Here is a 13,370-nt window from a genome sequence, read left to right as displayed (position 1 = left end):
TTTTCGTGACAGTCTGGCCAACTGCCATGATTGGTAATATTTTGGGTTTTTCCTTGAGAAAAGGGATGGTTATATGTGATTACTCTCTCCGTTTGTGCAAGAAGATATTATTCCTAGTTTAATACAAAAAGATATTTTTCCTCTCTAAGTATCTTTCATATTGATATATTGATATTTCATGATTTGTACAAAAAGATATTTTTCCTCTCTAAGTATCTTTCATATTGAAATATTGATATTTCATGATATTATTTACAGTTATTCAATTTTATGTTGACTGTTCATTTCATGATAATATTTACAGTTATTCATTTACTATATTGACTGTTTAATTGAAATCCTGAACTTATCATCATCAGGACTTATTGTATTTAATTTCATCCTCTCTCTTTTATTTTCATTATTTTAAAAGAGGGAGATGTGTTATATCCTGTTCATCTCTTCCCTGCTGCTCAGCCTGTATGTGTGATGTCATTGGAATGTTACTGTGTGCATGGTTTGAATGTAAGGTCAGTTAGGTTGAGTGGGCTGAGCAGCTGAATGCTGCTCCCGGTGGGGCCTCCTTCCCTACTCCCTCCTATTTACTTAATTACCAGAATTTAACCAATAAACACCCTTTCAAGAATACCTACGACTTCTGGATCTTATTACCTTACAAAATACCTTTACTACATTGCAACAGAGGTCTTAATATCTGATGTCACTTCTAGTGATGTCACGTGCAAAGTTACGCGTTGGGACATCATGCACAGTGATGGCACACGTAATGATTTCACATGCATACTGCCTAACCTGGTTAGTCCCCCCACTTCTTTTTTTAGGACTTGCGCCCTGAATATAAGTGCCCAAAAAAAACTTAAAAGCTGGTACTACAAAAAAAAATGTCAGACTACATATATTCATGGTGAGTAACATAGGTGCGTTTAATGATTCTGTCAACTGCTGAAAGAAGCTAGAATGTCAACAGAGGAATCCCGTTCAACATTCTTTGTGTGGCGGTTGGTTAGCTAGTCCCACCCCACCCTCCCCCCTGGAAAGAGAGGGCAAACTTTTTCCTGCTCCGTGAGTGTATGTATGGCACTAGACAGTAAGTGACCCACTTGTGGGACACCCCCGCGCCGCACGGCCACCAGCTGCTGTGTGTGCCCCTGCCCGCCCTCTGCCTCGCTACTGCCTCGTTTTGCCGGCTGCCGGCTGCCCCCGCAGTAGGGTTGTTTTGACAAACATTTGTGCCTGTTTTCTCTCCTTAACTCCGTGCATCTCCTTTTTTCTTTCCTTATTTTGCCTGTTTTGTCCAACAGTTGTGCTTGTGTAGTATTCTCCGTGTATCTTGGTATCTTTCCCCCTCATACCCCTTGTTTTGTTGCAGATTTGTGCCTGTTTTGTTCATCCTTCGTGTTGTCCGCCGCCCTCCACCCTCCCTTCCCGCCACCGCCGCTTGTCCCCGCCCCTTTCTTCTCTTCTGTATCCCTCCCCGCTCCCGCCTCCCAGCTGCTCCGCCCACCCGCGCACTTGGCCTTAAATGGCGACCGTGCGACGCAGGTGAGTGTGACCCACTTGTGGGACACCCCCGCGCCGCACGGCCACCAGCTGCTGTGTGTGCCCCTGCCCGCCCTCTGCCTCGCTACTGCCTCGTTTTGCCGGCTGCCGGCTGCCCCCGCAGTAGGGTTGTTTTGACAAACATTTGTGCCTGTTTTCTCTCCTTAACTCCGTGCATCTCCTTTTTTCTTTCCTTATTTTGCCTGTTTTGTCCAACAGTTGTGCTTGTGTAGTATTCTCCGTGTATCTTGGTATCTTTCCCCCTCATACCCCTTGTTTTGTTGCAGATTTGTGCCTGTTTTGTTCATCCTTCGTGTTGTCCGCCGCCCTCCACCCTCCCTTCCCGCCACCGCCGCTTGTCCCCGCCCCTTTCTTCTCTTCTGTATCCCTCCCCGCTCCCGCCTCCCAGCTGCTCCGCCCACCCGCGCACTTCGCCTTAAATGGCGACCGTGCGAACGCGCAGCGGTCACGCGCAGCGGGCGCGCCGATTGTGCGCGCCAATCACAGCACCGAGACCGCCCTCATCGCCGCCACCACCGATGACATCCGAGCCCTGATGGACAATGGAGAAACAGCGGCCCTCATCCTCCTTGACCTCTCCGCGGCCTTCGACACGGTCTGCCACCGCACCCTAGTGCAGCGCCTCGACAACGCCGGAGTCCAGGGGAAGGCACTGGAATGGATCATCTCCTTCCTCGACGGAAGAACACAGAGAGTCCGCCTACCACCGTACAAGTCAGAGGCCACCGAAGTCATCTGCGGCGTCCCCCAAGGATCCTCTCTGAGCCCAACCCTCTTCAACGTCTACATGAGCCCCCTCGCGGCCATCGTACGCAAACACAACCTCAGCATTATCTCCTACGCCGACGACACCCAGCTGATCCTCTCCCTGACCAACAACCCCGCCGCCGCCAGAGCCAACCTGCACGAAGGGATGAAAGAGGTAGCCGAGTGGATGACGACCAGCCGCCTGAAACTAAACTCGGACAAGACGGAGGTCCTCATCCTGGGCTCCTCGCCCTCCGCCTGGGACGACTCCTGGTGGCCCCCCGCCCTGGGTACCGCACCCAAACCGACGGACCACGCACGCAACCTGGGCTTCATCCTGGACTCCTCCCTCTCCATGACCAGGCAAGTCAACAACGTCTCCTCGGCGTGCTTCAACATCCTGCGCATGCTACGGAAGATCTTCTGGTGGATCCCCACCGAGACCAGGAAGACCGTCACCCAGGCCCTCGTCACCAGCCGGCTGGACTACGGCAACGCCCTCTACGCCGGGACCACCGCCAAACTCCAGAAGAGACTCCAGCGGATCCAGAACGCCTCAGCCAGACTCATCCTCGACATCCCACGAACCAGCCACATCTCCGGACATCTGAGAGACCTGCACTGGCTCCCCGTCAACAAAAGAATCACGTTCCGCCTCCTCACCCACGCACACAAAGCCCTACACAACCAAGGCCCGAGCTACCTCAACAGCCGAATCAACTTCCACGCTCCCAAACGCCACCTCCGATCAGCCAGCCTCGCCCTCGCCGCTGTCCCCCGCATCCGAAGAGCGACATCAGGAGGAAGGTCCTTCTCCTACCTGGCCGCCAAGACCTGGAACTCCCTCCTGACCGACCTGCGCCTGACCCAAGACCACCTCTCCTTCAGGAAGAAGCTGAAGACCTGGCTATTCGAGCAGTAGCGGCACCCCCCCCCCCCCCCCCCCCCCCAGCGCCTTGAGACCCTTCGGGTAGGTAGCGCGCTCTATAAGTGTCATTGATTGATTGATTGATTGATTCACAAGGTAAAATGGTATTTTGAGAGTTATGGTACAGAGGAAAAAGAGGGCAGACTTAGCCTTTGATTTAGCTAATGGGGAGACCACATGTATTACTTAATTATATAACAGTAGCACGTTATTTGCAACATGAAATTCTTCTTGTTCGTTTAAGTGTCCTTTAAATAAAGGTAAATGAAACTATGGTCTTTACGTTTTTTTTTTTGTCCTGGCCACCATTTTGCTGCTGTTCACGGCCACTTTTTTCTGGACCCTGACCTGCCATCTTGTCCATTCCCTCGTCCTTTCCCATTTTCCCTCATGTCCCCCTTGACAATCCTTAAATGTTCTTCCTTTTTCTGATTTGCCTTTTCTCCATACCCTTGTATCCCTCCCACACTCCCACCCTCCCTTGGTGTTGTGACTGCGTCCCCCCTCCATCCCCACTTAATGGAACTCTGCTCTCCTGTTTTTTTGGGTCTTGACCTGAGAAAATCTATTTGTATATCTATGTATATAGAGATAACCCTAATCACTAGTATATGCAGTAGACCTTTGTACTCTCTACCATTCCTATGTGACTCTTAGAGTATATCCATTCGTATCCCTTCCCTATGTACAAAGAGATAACTCTAATCACTAGTATATGCAGTAGACCTATGTACTATCTATCATTCCTATGTGACTCTTAGAGTATATCCATTCGTATCCCTTCCCTATGTACAAAGAGATAACTCTAATCACTAGTATATGCAGTAGACCTATGTACTATCTATCATTCCTATGCGACTCTTAGAGTATATCCATTCGTATCCCTTCCCTATGTATATAGAGATAACTCTAATCAATCAATCAATCAATCACAGTATTTATAAAGTGCACTCAAGGCGCTGGGGGGGAGGGGGCTATTTATACTGCTCGAAGAGCCAGGGCTTGAGGAGCCTCCTGAAGGTGAGCAGGTCCGGGGTCTGCCGTAGTCGGGTTGGGAGGGTGTTCCAGGTCTTGGCAGCGAGGAAGGAGAAGGATCTGCCTCCGGAAGTGGTCGTTGGATTCGAGGGACGGCGGCGAGTGCGAGATTGGCTGAGCCGAGCTGGCGGGCGGGGGTGTAGAAGTTGAGTCTGCTGTTCAGGTAGGCTGGTCTGGAGTTGTGGAGTGCTTTGTGTGCGTGGGTGAGGAGCTTGAAGGTGATCCTCTTGTTGACGGGGAGCCAGTGCAGGTCTCTTAGGTGGGTGGTGATGTGGCTGCGATGTGGGAGGTTGAGGATCAGTCGGACCGAGGCGTTCTAGATGCGCTGTAGTCGCTGTAGGTGTTTGGTTGGAATTGCAGTGTAGACTGCGTTGCCGTAGTCAAGCCGGCTGCTGACGAGGGCTTGGGTCACCGTTCTCCTGGTTTCGACTGGTATCCACTTGTAGATCTTGCGAAGCATGCGGAGGGTGTTGAAGCAGGAGGAGGAGACGGCGTTGACCTGTTTGGACATGGAGAGGGAGGAGTCGAGGATGAATCCCAAGTTGCGTGCGTGTCTGTGGGTGTGGGTGCTGTTCCCAGTGATTTCGGCCACCAGGAGTCGTCCCAGGCAGACGGGGTAGGGCGAAGATGAGGACTTCCGTCTTGTCCGAATTCAGCTTCAGGCGGCTGTTCCTCATCCACTCTGCGACGGCCTTCATACCCTCGTGGAGGTTGGTTTTGGCGGTGTGCGGGTCCTTGGTAAGGGAGAGGATGAGCTGGATATTGTCGGCGTAGATGATGTTCAGGTCGTGTTGGCGGGCCACTTGTGCGAGGGGGGCCATGTAGATATTGAACAGCGTCGGGCTGAGGGATGAGCCCTGGGGTACGCCGCAGATGAGGTCGGTTGCTTCGGCTTGGTAAGGTGGAAGGCGGACTCTCTGAGTTCTGCCAGAGAGGAAGGAGGTGGTCCAGTCCAAGGCTTTGTCCCGAATTCCGGCTTCTTGGAGGCGTGTTCTTTTTAAAAAAAATCTTTTTATTAAACAAGAAGAAGAAAAAAAAAATGAATACATAAAATAACTCTCAGGTGAATGCCTTCAATTTCAACGCACGGGTTGATACGGCACATTACAGAATTAAATACCCAACAGTCAATACTAGGGTCTAGTGAATTCTTGCGCTTCCAAATCAAGGCCTGACATGGGCGATTCACAGATTCCCCCACGATGGCTATTCCACGCCCCCCCAAATCTTACCCCACTTCTGCGGGCAACCCCGGGCCACATACACCGATTTTTCTCTGAACATACACCAATCAAGGTCTTCCGCCCATTTGTTGACTTGGGGCGGCTGGCTGGCACCCCAAAGTTGAGCGATATTGCTCTTGGCCACCATATACGTTAACGTAACCCACTGTTTCTGATACACACTTAGATCGGATGGCTCCCAAACATTTAACAAACATCTCCGGGCTTCTGGCCTCACCTCCACCCCCAATACCCCTCCCAACCCATCGTGGATCTGGGAGGCGCGTTCTTAGTGTGCGGTGGCAGACCGTGTCGAAGGCGGTCGACAGGTCCAGGAGGATGAGGGCAGAGGTTTTGCCGTTGTCTAGTTGGCGTTGGATGTCGTCTGTGGCGGCGATAAGGGCTGTCTCGGTGCTGTGGTTCCGTCTGAATCCGGATTGTGACGGGTCTAGGATGTTGTTCTCCTCGAGGTGACGGGTCAGTTGTACGTTGGTGATTTTTTCGATGACCTTCGCCGGGAAAGGGAGCAGGGAGATGGGCCGGAAGTTCTTGAGGTCCTTGGGGTCCGCCTTGGGCTTTTTGAGGAAGGCATTGATTTCGGCGTGCTTCCAGCTTTCTGGGAACGTCGCTGAGTCGAAGGAGATGTTGATGACCTTTCGCAGTTGGTGTGCGATGATAGCGCCTGCTTTGTTGTACACGTGGTGTGGGCAGGGGTCTGCTGGTGATCCTGAGTGGATGGAGTTCATGATCTTGCATGTTTCCTCGTCGTTGACGTTGGCCCAGGAGGTCAGTAGGTTGCCCCTGGTGGTTCCGAATTTTAGTTTGGAATAGTGGAACGTCAGTTTCGTGTGCTCCCGGGTCGCCGTGTTCCAAGTATAGGACCGAGGAGGATGTAGTCCGTGGAGGAGAGTGCATGGGTGCTGGCGAGGTTGGCGATGGAGTCGCTGAACAGGGCCCGGGGTCCGGGAGGTCTGTAGACGAGTGTTCCTCTGAGAGTGGTGTTGGGGTCGGTGTGGATCCGGAAGTGGAGGTGTTCGGCGGAGTTGAGAGAGTTGTCTGCGAGTGTGTGGACCTGGAGTGTGGACTTGTATACGATGGCTATTCCTCCTCTGATTTCTTGGGTGCGATCTCTGCGGGATGTCTTGTATCCGTCTGGGATGGCTATGGCGATGTCAGGTGCCGAGGAGTCGTTCCACCAGGTCTCGGTCAGGAATGCTACGTCTGGTTCCGTTGTGTCCAGAAGGTCCCACAGCTCAATGGCGTTTTTGCGTGCGGAGCAGGCGTTGAGGAGTATGCTAATCACTAGTATATACAGACCTTTGTACTCTCTACCATTCCTATATGACTCTTACAGTATATCCATTCGTATCCCTTCCCTATGTATGTAGAGATAACTCTAATCACTAGTCTCTTCTTTGTGTGGCTTTACATCTTGTACATTTGCAATTTTTTCTGTTTGTATCTTTTAAATAACGCATGTAATCCTTAGTCCATGTTTTGCAACTGGTTCTTATGTAAAGCGAATGTCCCATGTGGTTCCTGTCACTCAAGAATCATTCCTGCCTCGCACTCCTTTATATTTTCCTTAAAAAGTAACTCCAATCAGGTAAGTGTGTTCATCATATTTTATTTTCAATCTTTATCATTATTTTCAGTATTCATGATTTCTTCCTTGTGTATTGTTATCATACCACATCTTAATCATTTTATAATTCCCAATGCATTTCAAGCAATAATGCCCTTCCTCAGGGGATTCTTTCTCTGAAACAGTTAATGTAAGAAATTTTAAGCGTCTGGAATACAATTGTGATTGTTATAATCTTGTATACTCTTTTACATCAAATACATAGATGTTCTTAAAACCATCCACGACCCATGTAGTGAATTGTGTTTATACTGAACGTGAAAATTTTGAAGTGTTTAACCTTATAACCCATTCGTGAACGCGGCCATTCAAAATATATGAGGGGCGAACTAACCTTTGTACAACCGTCGGTAACTTTCGAAATGGAATTATGTTTCGAAATCACGATCTGTAAAGTAAATGTCCGACCGTCAAATTTTACATGTACATTCCTGACATGGTTTGTATAAATCAAAGTTACGCCGGGCGGCGTTTTACCTGCACAACTCAATGTCTTCTCGTCTCGTTGTTCGGTCTGCGACTTTTTTCAGATTCCGATCATGTGACCAGGAGTCGCTTCATATTAAGCGTGGAACGCGCAAACAGTGAAAACGGACAGGATGTTGCCGTTCGTGTGTACTAAACATAAGTATAGGACTCCGTGTGAAAGTGTTCCATTCAAGTCGTGGGTGATCTCAAATTTAAACGCTCAATTGTCCACGTGTGAACGGCCGTGGATGTGCGTGTTTTTACGTATGGATGAAGTGTATGTACAAGTCATATCTAAACTTTTAGGCAATCAAAATTACAAGTTAAATAAAATTAATTATTTATTTATTTATTTTATTTTACAGATTTATAGAGCGCATGGCTGCCCATAGGCATCCCAGCGCTGAGAGACAAAACCTGGAGAGGGATATTTTATGGGAACAGCCATGTTTTGAGAGCTCTACGGAATGTGAGAAGATTAGGTTGGGCTCTGAGGCTAAAGGGGAGCGAGTTCCAAAGTTTGCCGGCGTTGAGGGAGAACAGTCGGTCGCCTGAGCGGGCCTTTCTGATCCTAGGGATTGAGGCTAGGAAGCAGTTGGAGGAGCGAAGAGGTCTGGAAGTGATGTAAGGTGAGATGAGATTTTGGAGTATGGGAGGGGCTTTGCCATGCATGATCTTGTGTGTCGTGCAGAGAGCTTTGAATTGAATTCTCTCTTGGATGGGAAGCCAATGGAGGGCCTTCAGTGATGGTTTGGCAGAGCAGTGACGATGGGTGCCTGTGAGCACGCGGGCTGCCGCATTCTGGGCCGTCTGGAGTTTGGCTAGAACTTTTTTGGGGGCCCCTAGATAGAGGGCATTGCCATAGTCCAAACGGGAAAGTACAAGGCCATGGATGAGGAGTTTGCGCGATTGAGTCGGAAGCAGGGGTAGTATTTTTCTTGCCGATCTTAATAGACCGTGACAGGTTCCAACAACTTTCCGTGCTTGGGCTGAAAAATTAAGTTCTTCATCCAACCAGATGCCCAAGCTTTTTATTTCTGGTTTAGACGCAGGGGGGGGGCCCATAGCTGACGGCCATATGGAGATAGAGCTGTATAAAGATTGATTACCTAAAAACATAATCTCCGTTTTTTCGTTATTTAGCTTAAGGTGGGAGTTACTCATCCATTTTGTGATTTCGGTCAAGCAGGAGTGAAGGTTGGGAATGGAGAGGTCTTGCTGGCTGAGAGAGACCACAAGTTGAGTGTCGTCGGCATATGTCAGGAGTTTAATGCCGTATGGGACGACGACCTTCTCGAGGGGGGACATATAAACATTAAAAAGGGTTGGGCTCAAAGACGAGCCCTGAGGAACCCCACAGTTGATGGGTGTCGGTCTGGACGTAAAGGTGCCCTCTGTCACCTGAAAAAATCGGTTTTTGAGGAAGGATTCTAACCACGCCAAGGCCATTCCTGTGACTCCAAGGTGTTTGAGTCTTTGGATAAGGGTAAGGTGATTGACGGTGTCGAAAGCGGCACTAAGATCCAGGAGGATCACTGCCACTGATCCTCCTGAGTCTATGATCTTCCTTGCCTCCTCGACTACCGCCAATATAGCTGTCTCGGTGCTCTGGCCTGGCCTGAATCCTGTTTGGGAGGGTTCCAGTAGTTTATTGGACTCAAGGTATTGGGAGAGATTTAGGTTGACATGTTTCTCAGCTATTTTGCTGACACCTGGAAGTAAGGAAATTGGCCTGTAGTTGCCAAGTTCTAGTGGGTCGAGATGGGGTTTTTTGAGCAGTGCTCTCACCATAGCTTTTTTCCAGGTGGGGGGGACAATCCCTAGAGAGAGTGAGTCATTAATGAGTTTTGTCAGTTTTGGTAGAATAGTGGGTCCGACTAGTTTCAGGATATTCAATGGGGCAGGGTCAGAGGGGCTGCCACTTTTAATAGAGCTGAGTATGCGAGAAGTGATGTCGGTTGTGAGAGGAGTAAATACTGACAGCTGATAGCTGTGAGGGTTGACGTCAGAGGGGGGACTGAGGGCATTGAAGGGGGTGGAGGGGAGTAAATTGATGAGAATAGTGATTTTGGAGTTAAAAAATTCTGCAAATTCGTTGCAGCGGGTGACTGAGGGTTCCACCAGAGGGGGGGGTCTGGTGTTTTGAGCAATTTCTTCGCTATTTGGTAGGTTTCCCGGGCAGAGTTGTGGGACACTTTAATTTTCTCCTCAAAGTAGTTAATTTGTGCAGCTTTGATTGCTTTTTTGTAATTGAGAAGAGTAGTTTTGTATTTAGTTTTAGTTGTATGGTCGAAATTTTTTCTCCAATCTCTTTCAGATCTTTTGCAGGCTTTTTTTTTAGCAGTCGCAATTCATCAGTGAACCAGGGAGAGGTGGGTTTATTCCGTGGATTACAGGAGATTTTTCGGGGGAGAATTTTGTCTAGGGAGTTGGCAATCCATTCTGAGAATTCTGCATCAGCGCTGATGGGGTTGTCGTTGGATGCGGGTGGGGAGCTCTCTAGATGATAAGTCCAGGTTTCTACATTCAGTTTAGACCAAGATCTTGACGGTTTACTGGGGGGAGCGGTAGTACGGGGAACGCGGGTGATCTGCCAGAATAAAGGAACGAGGTGATGGTCAGACCACGGGACTGGGATGGGATCACGTATAGTCAAGTCGTGAATGTTGGTAAATACTGGGTCTAACAGATGTCCCAGGATGTGAGTGGGTAAATGGCCCAGTAATTTCAATTGAAGGGTCTCAAGGTCTGTTACCAAGTCGGCGGTCTGTTTGATTTCCTTTTTATCGAAATGGATGTTTAAATCACCCAGGATCAGGCATGAAGAGTTGGTTGCGGTCAGAGTGTACGAGTGTTCCGTTAGGGATTCGCAAAACTGACCTAATGGTCCTGGGGGGCGGTAATTAAGGAAGCCTGAAATGGATTGGCAGGGGGAGACCTGGATAGTATACATGACATTTTCGCAGTCAGCAAGGGGGCTGCCTTGGATACGGCATGGCAGCTGTTCTTTATGAATTATGGCAATGCCACCGCCTTTTCCTTTAGGTCGGTCAATGCGCTGAATGAGGAAGCCCTGGGGAAGGGAGTTGACAATGTCGGGATCTGAGTCCGGTCCCAGCCAAGTTTCCGTTAGGAAAAGCACTTCTAAGCTACGGTTTTCCAATAGAAGGTGGATTTCTGTCGAGTGTTTAGGGAGAGATCTGCAGTTGATGAGGGCCATACGTATCGGGATAAGGGGAGGCGATATGGGTACAAAGGGGTTACAGCTGTATGAACAGTAGGTGCATCGAGTGGGAGGGTGGTCAGCGGAAATGCCGTGTAGGCATGAGCTATGTACCTTTTTGTTAAGGCGTAGTAGGTCGTCTTTATTGTATCTCCGAGTAAGGGTGCTGGCTTTGGTAGTGTGGCTTGGCTCCGCGCTCTGCCTAGCGCGGACGAGCGCAGACGGGCTTGCCTTAAGCGCGCCTTCGGCGCGCCATCGTCGCGCCCGCTGCGCTCGTCCGCTGCGCTGCCTGGCCTGACACATATTTTATAGGTGGTGTTGGGAGGGTGGGCGTGGCCAACAAGAGTGGGCGTGTCCCGTGGCTCCTCGAGGCAAGTGATGGCGTCTGGTGCTTGTTTTCTGCCCCTGAACAGCGTTTAAGTCGACTGTTTGGGGAGTCCAGTAAGTGCTGGGGAGACGGATTACAAGTGAGTTTTAAAAGCAATTCACAATTTTAAAAACAATTTCACTAGGTGGCTCCCGGCTATTTTGCCTCAGGAGGTTCAGATCTCAATGCGGCGCTTGTTGTCAGCGCTCGTATTTATACTTGGTGGAGGGGGGCGTGGCCAACAGGAGTGGGCGTGTCCCGTGGCTCCTCGAGGCAAGTGATGGCGTCTGGTGCTCGTTTTCTGCCCCTGAACAGCGTTTAAGTCGACTGTTTGGGGAGTCCAGTAAGTGCTGGGGAGACGGATTACAAGTGAGTTTTAAAAGCAATTCACAATTTTAAAAAACGACGGTAGTGAAATAAACTGACATATTAGAAATGGATACATTATATACAATTGATTTCATCACAATTCGGAGTGCTATTTACAATACGGTATTTGCGGTTGAAGAACTGGTTTATAAAAAACAATTAAAGTCCAATTTCTCATTGAGCCCAGATGGATTCATGGTGTTCAAATAATTGATCCAAAAGGTTTCTCTCCTTAACAGGTGACTGGAGTTGTCTCTTCCTGGCAAGATTGGCACCATTTCTAAGATACAAAACCGGAGTTGGCTTACGTTATGATTTGCCTCATTGAAATGTACCGAGATTGGTGATTTGTGATTTTTTAATCGAATGTTACTTTTATGTTCGATTATTCGAGTTTTCAGTTTTCGTTGTGTTTTGCCAACATATGATTTCCCACATGGGCATCTCAACATGTAGATGAGATTCGTTGAATCACATGTACCTGTAACTTTCAATTTGACGGGTGTTCCTTTTGTAGGATGGTTGATGGTGTCGCTTTTTATTATTGCTGAGCAATTTCCACAATTGTGGCATGGTAAGGTTCCTTTATACGTTTGTGTGACTTCATTGGAAGTCTGTTTGATCAGTTCTTTGACGTTTTTTGTTCTTTCATAAGCAAAGATGGTTTTTTTTTTGAAGATGCCTTTAAAGTCTTCTTCCAGGCTTAAGAGTGGCCAATGTTTTTTGATGCTTCTTTTTATTTCTCCACTTCTGGTGGAGTATTTTGACACAAATACCATTCTCTGGTCATCCTCCTTCATTTTTTGTGTGAGTAAATGTCTCCTTTGTAATTTGTCCGCCCTTTCCGCAGCGGATTCCAAGATGGTGTTCGGATATCCTCTTTTCTTGAATTTATCCAATGTTTCTTTTTTGTGTTTCTGATACAACTCTTCTGTGGATGCTATTCTTTTTATTCTCAGCAGTTGAGAAAACGGTAGATGATTTTTGAGTGAGTTTTGATGAAAACTTTTATAATGTAATAAGTTGTTTCTGTCAGTTGTTTTTGAAAATACACTGGTGGTAATTATGCCCTCTTCGTTGTTGATTAGTACATCCAAGAATGATAGTTCTTTTTTGTGAATAACAAAGGTGAACTGAATCCTGTCATTTACTTCGTTCAAATTCTTTAGAGCTTGTTCCAAACTGTCTTGGTTACCTTTCCATAAGACGAAAATATCGTCAATATATCTCCTGTAAACGATGAGATTCTCTTGCCATTCTTCATTATTGAGTATATGATCAATCTCAAATCTGTGCATGAAGGTATTTGCGTAGCACGGAGCTGCGCAATTGCCCATGGATGTACCTGAGGCCTGTATATAGAATTTTTCTTTCCACTTGAAGTAGCTGTGATACAGCGTGAAGTGTAATAGTTCCATTATAAACACTTTCAATGTTTCTGGTTTGTCCTCCTTCACTAGAAAACTTTCTACTGCTGATATACCTAAATCGTGAGGTATGGAAGTGTATAATGATTTAACATCTATACTTGCCATGAGCATCTCTCTGGTGAATTTGTCTTTTTCTTCCTCCAGTATGTTTAAGAAGTGAGTTGTGTCTTTTATGTATGTACTGCTGTTCTGAACGATGTTCTGCAAATGTCTATCGATGTATTTGCCCATGTTCGTGGATTGATCCAATAGTTGATACAATTGGGCGCAATGGTGGTGTGGTCGCGTTCTTATGAATTTTTGGGATCATGTATATATATGGTGTGCTCGGGTTGGTCTTCATTAGGTATTCTTTTTCTTTTGGACCGATGGTTC

This window comes from Lissotriton helveticus, chromosome 7 (assembly GCF_964261635.1).
Source record: "Lissotriton helveticus chromosome 7, aLisHel1.1, whole genome shotgun sequence".
Classification (NCBI taxonomy): Eukaryota; Metazoa; Chordata; class Amphibia; order Caudata; family Salamandridae; genus Lissotriton; species Lissotriton helveticus.
Note: the sequence above shows the minus strand (reverse complement) of the source record.